We start from the raw sequence: 9,480 nt of genomic DNA on the forward strand, positions 1-9,480 counted from the left end.
CCCCATAAAAAAAATTAAAATTATACAATATATCCTATTACATTATTGCAATATAATACGCTGAACAACTTGTGGCCATTACTGTTAATCAAATTGACTATGATGATCAATTTGGAGCTGCTGGAATTAAAGGAAAGCGGGAAGAAGGGAGGGGAAAGGAAGAGAGGACAGAGTGGGGAAACCAAGTCCTTTGAGCTGCTTTTTTGTTTGTTTATGTACCATTTTCCTGCCAAAAATAACCCGGATGGCGCCTTAAATATTTTATACCCAATGGAGAACAATAATGTGAAAATTAAAAACCAACAAACTCAGCAATAAAATACAATGACCGTTTATTGTTGTAAATGATGGCAGATCCCTTCCTGGCTAGATATTATTGAAAGCATGGGAAAACAGGAGCAATTTCAGCAGAGGTGAATTCAGTGGGAGAGAAATGACTGCCCTGTGGAACCAACACTAATAAGGCCCTTTCTCCTGTAGCTGCCCACCTAACCTCTAAAGGAAGAAGAAGAAGAAGAGGAGGAGGAGGAGGAGGAGGAGGAGGAGGAGGAGGCTGGATTTATACCCCACCTTTCACTACCCAAGGGCGTCTTAGAGCAGCTTACAAACTCCTTTCCCTTCCCCTCCCCACAACAGACACCCTGGGAGGTAGGTGGGGCTGAGAGAGCTCTGACAGAAACTGCACTTTTTCAAGAACAGCTCTGACAGAACTATGGCTTGCCCAAGGTCATCCAGCAGGTGCAAGTGGAGGAGTGGGGAATCAAATCCGGTTCTCCCAGATTAGAGTCCGCGCACTTAACCACTACACCAAACTGGAGAAGAGCCCATGTTAAAAGATTTTTATGGACAAGTGGATTCACGCATTATGGTATTCTCCTCCCTTCCAATCCCACCACTCACTCATGATTTAGTCAACGTTACGCCCTTTTAAGTCATTTTGATTTCAGTGATAGAGTTTCAAGTGCATGCTTAATTTTCTGATTGAAACAAATGGAACTTGTGTATTGGGAATGATCAATCGATTAAAGCCAGGCTGTATCAAGGTCCTATTCTACGGGGTCTTGTATTTCACAGAAAATTTGGCAAAGCTGTAAAATAAATGGAGGCCAAGAACTACCACAGAGTTACAGACCGGTAGAATCAAAACATCTCTGAGAGGTGATCAAACTGTCAGTCTTGGCATAATGAATCGACCATAATTGTGTCCTTTTTTAAAAAAAATGATCTGCTCTTCTCACTACCATCCTTAGGCCCAGGGCTATTTTTGGGCAGGAACGCACAGGAATGGAGTTCCGGCTGGCTCCCAAGTTGGCCACGCCCAGCAGGAACTCATTAGGATTGGCTACATTCGGGGTGTGTGGCCTAACATGCAAAGGAGTTCCCGCTACAAAAAAAGCCCTGAGTTTTGACAACAAACAAGGTAAACAGTATAAGAAGCAAAAGGTGGGTGTGGCTGGATGACCACACTTCTGGTAACATGGGGGTGCGGCCTAATATGCTAATGAGCTGTGCTGTCGGGGGTGTGGCCTAATAGGCTAATGAGTTTCTGCAGTGGATGACCACTCTTCTGGTAACATGGGAGTGCGGCCTAATATGCTAATGAGCTGTGCTGTCGGGGGTGTGGCCTAATAGGCTAATGAGTTTCTGCAGTTTGGTGTGGCCTATTATGCTAATGAGTTCCTGCTGGGCTTTTTCTACAAAAAGAGCCCTGTGGCCTGTGTGTGGCCTGGCAGGACCAGTGATTTAAACCTATAGCTGTCTCAAAATCTCAACTTCATTTCTTCATCTGATACAGAGATAACTATTGTCTTGGTTAATGAATCAATGGTGCCGGAAAGGGCCATCAAGTCACAGCTGACTTATGGCAGCCCTGTAGTAGCGCTCTCTCTCTCTCCCCCCCCCTTTCCTTCTCTCCCTTCACTTGGAGTTATGGCAGCTCCTAGGAGATGTGCCCCCTTCACATTCCTCCTAAGCCCATTTACATGCCCAGAAATGATGTCACCATGTCTCTAAACACTGTTCCATGAGTCTCCATCCCCAAAACCTTCTGGGGTTGCCAGACAAGGTTCCCAGAAATCCCCCACCCACTTCCACCAGAATGGTAGAAACTTCTGGTTTCACTTTAGACTCCCCAGTGATTCCTAGAGCTACCCTTTGTCACTTCCGGGTGGCTCTAGGAATCTCTGGGAACTCTATGGTGAGAACTTCCTGCAAGTAGATGAGGCCTTATTTTTTCTTCTTAACTTTTCTCCTGGGATGCTGCCCCCAACAACCCTCCCACCCATTGCGAGGCACTGCCTGGCAACCCTGTAAAGACAGTCCAACCTATATTCAATTATGACACGCTATTCACCAATGTAGTTATGGCCCAGAAGTGTGAGGATAGTCATTTTCCATGAGAACCCCAAGAATGGAGTCAGGTTTTATAGTGCTGGAGAAGACTCTTGAGAGTCCCTTGGACTGCAAGGAGATCAAATCAGTCCATCCTAAAAAAAATCAACCCTGACTGTTGCCTGGAAGGCCAGATACTGAAGCTGAAGCTCAACTACTTTGGCCACCCAATGAGAAGGGAGCACTCACTGGAGAAGACCCTGATGCTGGGAAAGATTGAAGGTCAAAGAAGAAGGGGACGGCAAAGGGTGAGATGGTTAGACAGTGTCATAGATGCAATGAACATGAAGTTGAGCCAACTTCAGAGGACGGCGGAAGACCGGAAGGCCTGGCGGGAGCTGGTCCATGGGGTCGCGAAGAGTCGGACTCGACTGTGCGACTGAACAACAACAACACTAGTGTCGATGAAGAATATTTATCTCCAGCCGACAGCTTTCTATGTGAAAGCCAGAGGATTTTGTTTTAAATGTTAAGGTTTTTATCTTTCCTCAAGAATCGGCGAGATGTTTTTTCCCTGTTCCTGAGCAATGTAAAAGCTCTCTCTAGAGCGCAGGAACTTGTCTGCAGCTTTTCAGCCCACATTTAATTGTAATGAGTGTGTTACATAACTCCTTTAAAAATAACAGTAGGCTGATAGGCGGGTAAGCTGCCGCACAACAGTTTCGTACTGCTGAGATCTGTTGGACAGAGAGAGAACTTGTCTGGATCGAGAACAGATGGGCTCCATCACTCCTCAAAGTAGAGTTGGCATTCGCCCTGAAGGTAAAGGGTTGAGGCCTAGTTCGCATGCTCATGGCCATCATGTGATGACCCCTCATGGGGCTGGGCCATCACAGCCAGTTTGGTGTAGTGGTTAAGAGCAGTGTACTCTAATCTGGGAGAACCGGGTTTGATTCCCCGCTCCTTAACATACAGCCACTGGTGTGACCTTGGGTCAGTCACAAGTCCTTTCAGAGCTGTTCTCACGAGCAGTTCTCAAGAGAATTCTCTCAGCCCCACCTACCTCACAGAATGTCTGTTGTGGAAGAGAAAGGAGGTTTTAAGCCGCTCTGAGACTCCATTGGGTAGTGAAGGGTGGGGTATAAATCCAATTTTCCTCTTCTTCTGTGGCTTGAGGACTCCATCAGGTAGATGATTGCACAGTTGGAGGAACTATTGCCCACCACAGTTGGAGGAGCTATCACAAATGAAACTTTAATTTTTCTTGCACTCCTCTCCAACGGTCTTTCCAGTGGTACCTGCTCTATACTCGTGTTGACAACCTCCAGATGATGGCTGGAGATCACTTGGGATTACAACTGAACTCTCCAGGTGGCAGATATCCATCAGTTCACCTGGAGAAAATGGCCACTTTGGAAGGCGGATTCTATGACATACTCCACTGAGGTCCCTCATCTTCCCAAGCCCTGCCCTCCCCAGGCTCCACCCCCAAAGTCTCCAGGTATTTCCCAGCCTGGAGGTGTCAACCCTAGCTTATACTGTCTTCACGTAACCAAACAAAGAACGTACACATGAAACACACATGAAGCTGCCATACAGTGAAGCAGATCGTTGGTCCACCGAGGTCGATACTGTCTATTGAGACTGGCGGTGGCTCTGTGCAGGGTCTTGGGAAAATAGGCAAAAATACTTAGATATTCAGAGTTTGCAATGGATCTTTGCTTCACCGGAGAGGAGGCATTTCTTTCTGTATAAACGTCTTTATTTCTAAAGGAAGGGTTCACAGGGAAATCTACAAAATAACAAAGACTAAGGCTACATTTTCAGAGCTACAAACAGACCGACCACACAGTCTCACAACAACTGTAATGGAGATTCTTCTTCTTCTTGACCCCTAGATGGAAATCACCTGAATTCATTAACCAATGATTGTGAGTAAACAGACTTAGATTTTGCAGGCTTTGTTTTCATTGGCTCTGAGCCAGGTTTCCCTTCCAGGTCAGTCTAAACAATAGCACACAAGGTAAAGCAGATTAACCCTATAATGACTGAATTAGACCTTGCAACACACACATATTTCCAACAGGTCTCAGGCAGAGGCCTTTCACATCACCTACCATCTGCTCTTTATTAATCTGGGGAGTGAACCTGGGACCTTCTGCACGCAAGGCAGAGGCTCTTCCATTGAGCCACGGCCCCTCCCCTGAACTGAAGTGATACTGATGCAGAAGTAAAAACTGCTATGGTTAAGTTTAAGGAAAGTCAGAAGGATTAGTTGAATAGATTCTCCCAACTTTTGTAAAAAGCAATTTTCACTTTGTTAAGGCTATGATGGGGGACAGAAGTTGGGAGTCGTACACTATGGTTTTCTGATTGTGGGTTGAAGGGTGTGGAAGACATAAAGCACTATTTGTTGGAGTGCCGTATCCATTAAGGGGGGGGGAAGTATTTTCACTTTTTAAATCCCAATTTGAGTGAGGAGCTGCAGTGGCTCAAGTGGTTAAGACGCTGAACTGCAGGCTGTGGAATGTCAGTAGTTCAGCAGTTCAAGACCCGGGTTGCCACATGATGGAGTGAGCTCCCGTCTCTAGCTCCAGCTCCTGCCAACCTAGAACATAAGAACATAAGAGATGCCAATGTTGGATCAGGCCAAAGGCCCATCCAGTCCAACACTCTGTATCCCACAGTGGCCAGAAATACCAGTGCCATCAGGAGGTCCACCAGTGGGGCCAGGACATTAGAAGCCCTCCCACTGTTGACCCCCCCCAAGCACCAAGATGACAGAGCATCACTTGCCCCAGAGTCCCTATCTATACCTTGTGGCTAATAGCCACTGATGGACCTCTGCTCCATATGCTTATCTAATTCCCTCTTGAAGCCGTCCATGCTTGTAGCCGCCACCACTTCCTGTGGCAGTGAATTCCAAGTGTTAATCACTCTTTGGGTGAAGAAGTACTTCCTCTTATCCGTTCTAACCCGACCGCTCAGCAATTTCATGGAGTGCCCACGAGTTCTTGTATTGTGAGAAAGGGAGAAAAGTACCTCTTTCTCTACCTGCTCTTTCCCATGCATAATCTTATAAACCTCAATCATGTCACCCCTCAGTCGTCGTTTCTCCAAGCTAAAGAGTAAATCCAATCTCCTCTTCTTCTATGCCTTGAGGACTTCATCAGGTAGATGATTGCACAGTTGGAGAGAAACATGGAGATGATCATTATTCCACCCTGGGAGGAAATCTCCCCAGACCACTATGAGCATTTTGGATCTTGAAAATCTTTACTGTTCGGGGTTTTTTTTAAATTAATCTCAGCTGTTTTCAACATTTTTAGGGCAATGAGCATGCTCAGACCTTTAAAACGTAAAAAAAAAAAATAGTAGTGGTCTTCTTTTTAATTTAAAAAGTTTTCAAGGTTCCCCCCCCCCCCCCCACCACGGCGCTTCCTACCAAGGCCCCCTGACTTCCATCCAGCCCCCAGGTCGCCCAGCTCTGTGGGCCACCCAGAGAACTCCCGACTCTCTGGGCCACCTGGAGGACTCCCCACCGCCACCCCTTCCCCAAGCGTCACTTGCTTCCCTGCGTAGGCAGGCAGAGTGTGAATGCTGCAAAAGTGAGTCTTTTAAAAAATTCTTTTTTATTTTGTGATGTTGGTTCCCCCCCCCCCAACTTATTCAAAGGCCCCCCAAATTACAAAATCCTGGCTATGGGCCTGCTTGGACTTCTTCAGAGAGCCAGTTTGGTGTAGTGGTTAAGTGCGCGCACTCTAATCTGGGAGAACCGGGTTTGATTCCCCACTCCTCCACTCGCACCTGCTGGATGACCTTGGGCAAGCCATGGTTCTGATAAGAGCTGTCCTTGAAAAAGAGCAGTTTCTGTCAAGAGCTCTCTCAGCCCCACCTACCTCACAGGGTGTCTGTTGTGGGGAGGGGAAGGGAAAGGAGTCTGTCAGCCACTCTGAGACTCCTTCGGGTAGTGAAGGGCCGGGTATATATCCAATCTCCTCTTCTCTCAAGAGCCGTTTCTGTCAGAGCTCTCTCAGCCCTACCTACCTCACAGGGTGTCTGTTGTGGGGAGGGGAAGGGAAAGGAGTTTGTAAGCCGCTCTGAGACACCTTTAGGTAGTGAAGGGCAGGGTATAAATCCAGTCTCCTCCTCTTCTTCTTCTTCTTCTTCTTCTTCTTCTTCTTCTTCTTCTTCTTCTTCTTCTTCTTCTTCTTCTTCTTCTTCCCATCTGTGTACTAACTAGAGCCAACCGTGCTTAGCTTCTGGAACCTGATGAGATTGGAGTAGCCTGGGCCATCCATGTCAGAGCTTTAAATACCTCGGTGTCACCAAAGCATACGGAACCTTTTCCATTGGTCGTGGGTAGCCTTGTTCGATTGCAAAGTAGATGGCTGTGTTCCTGTTGCAGGTAACAAGGCGATGGGCAGCTTGTAGTGTGCTGGACTGGAATTATTCCAGCGCTCTCATTATCGGATTCTTTTCACTCCTTCCAGGTTCAGGAAGCTGATGAAGATAGAGTTACTAACTTTTGATTTCAATAATTCCTCTTTTTGTGTGTGTGTGGGGGGGGTTATACTAATTTCCCACCTGAAAGCTGGGAAAGAATGTTCACTGGATTGGAAGATACCATCCAATTAGGTTGGAATCCAAATAGAATGGATTTCTCTAATAAATTCCACCTCAGCAGTTTCATTTCAGCGCTTGCCTTTGGAGTCCTTTTACTGAAAGGCAATGACTTTGAGATGGGCAGCACAGCAATCTGGAGGACTGAAGCGTTTCCCCCGTAGATGCCGAATTCTTTCAGGGTTTTTTAGGTGAATTATCACCCGATTTAGGTAGGACGAACAGCATAAGGGCATTGTTGGCAAGTGATGGCATACGTCAAGGGCATTGTTGGCAGGTGATGACATAAATCATGGTGGAGTACATACAAGTGAAATAAGCCTATTATTAGAGTTTGTAACAGTATTGCTTGAATAGACACGGGGCAGAGTTAGCACTCACCTTTCATTCAGGGCTGAGTTCCTGGGCTTGTGTCTTTGTTAGATGGTTTATTGTTGGTGGTGACTCTCCATGTTATGCTAGTGTAGTATGAATGGGAATATAAAGATTTTCATATATAGGTTTTTTCCTTCTTGATTGTTCATATTCATATTTCTCTGGTTTTTATAGATTTATTCTTTAAAGTAATATTTTATTAGGATGTTAGAAAGGCCTGTTATATAGAAAGCTTTCCTCTTGTAGGTCTGATATTGTTAGCAGACAACATAATAGGTACAAAGTTCATGATTCTGTAGTTTTTAGGGCAAACCTTTCAATGTCTGGGTCAGATAAGATTTTAGTCTCATATCAGTAATGAATAGTTTTGTTTGGGATATGCAGATTCCTTGCCCATTATCATTTAGGTTAGGTTAAGTAAACACTTAGTTTGACATAGATATATGTTTCTTTATATCTGGCCAATCAGAGGATTATTACTCAAATTATCACTGTCTTTTGTAACCAATTATGCTGTTTGAATATTGTTTTCTTGATGATGTCAGTCCATGTATAAAATATCATGTATTTCCTGAATATGTTCAGAATATGCTCAAGAAGAAGATGAAGAAGAAAAAGAAGAAAGTTGTCAATTTTTGGTTAACTATTTGGTCTAATTGTTTTCCTGTTAATTGAAGCATATTTCCTGAATATGCTGAGAAGAAAGCTCCAGTGAGTGCTCCCTTCTCATTTGGTGGCCAAAGTATTTGAGCTTCAGTTTCATTATCTGGCCTTCCAGGGAACAGTCAGGGTTGATTTCTTTGAGGATTGACTGATTTGTTCTTCTTGCAGTCCAAGGGACTCTCAAGAGTCTTCTCCAGCACCATAGTTCAAAAGAATCTATTCTTCGGCGCTCGGCCTTCCTTATAGTCCAACTCTCACAGCCATACATGACTACTGGGAATACCATTGCTTTGACCATGCGGACTTTTGTTGGCAGGGTGATGTCTCTACTTTTTATCATGCTGTTTAGGTTCGCCATCGCTTTCCTCCCAAGGAGCAGGCGTCTTTTAATTTCATGGCTGCAGTCACAGTCTGCGGTGATCTGGGATCCCAGGAACGTGAAGTCTGTCACTACTTCCACGACTTCCCCTTCTATTTGCCAAGGAGTGATGGGGCCGGATGCCATGATCTTAGTTTTTTTGATGTTGAGCTTCAAGCCCACTTTTGCGCTCTCCTCTTTTACTCTGAGCAAGAGGCTCTTTAGATCCTTTTCACTTTCAGCCATTAGAGTGGTATCATCTGCATATCTGAGGTTGTTGATCTTTTCCCCAGCAATCTTAATTCCCGCTTGTGATTCATCCAGGCCAGCATTTCGCATGATGTACTCTGCATATATATTAAATAAGCAAGGTGACAATATACATCCTTGTTGTACTCCTTTTCCTATGCTGAACCAATCAGTTGTTCCGTATCCGGTTCTAACTGTCGCTTCTTGGCCCTTATACAGGTTTCTCAAGAGACATGTGAGGTGGTCTGGTACTCCCATCTCTTTAAGGACCTGCCATAGTTTGTTGTGATCCACACAGTCAAAAGCTTTAGCATAGTCAATGAAGCAGAAGTAGATATTTTTCTGGTACTCTCTTGCTTTCTCCATAATCCAGCGAATGTTGGCAATTTGATCTCTAGTTCCTCTACCTCTACAACACTAGGGAGAGCCAGTGTGGTGTAGCGGTTCCGAGCAGTGGCCTCTTCTCTGGAGAACCGGGTTTGGTTCCCCACCCATCCACATGAAGCCTGCTGGGTGAGCTTGGGCCAGTCACAGCTTTCCTAGGCCTCTCTCAGCCCCAGCTACCTCACAAGGTGCCTGTTGTGGGGAGAGAAAAGGAAAGACGATTGTAAACTGCTTTGAGACTCCCCAGAATAGAGAAACGTGGGGTATAAAAACCTACTCTTCTTCTTTCTCTAGGGGGGGTTGCCTGCAGTGTTCCCCCTAAGCTGAGTTAGTGTGAGCTAGCTCACAGTTTTTTAGCCCCCAGCTCGCACATTTTTGTCTTCGTTTAGGAAGGAGGGCTCCAGAGCAAACTAATTTATGCAGTAAGCAAATCACTTGCTCACAACTGTAATGCCGGTAGCTCACAAAGTAGAATTTTTGCTCACAAGACTCCACGG

Source organism: Gekko japonicus, unplaced genomic scaffold (genome assembly GCF_001447785.1).
Source record: "Gekko japonicus isolate JY-2015 unplaced genomic scaffold, Gekko_japonicus_V1.1 scaffold1132, whole genome shotgun sequence".
In the NCBI taxonomy this organism is placed as follows: Eukaryota; Metazoa; Chordata; class Lepidosauria; order Squamata; family Gekkonidae; genus Gekko; species Gekko japonicus.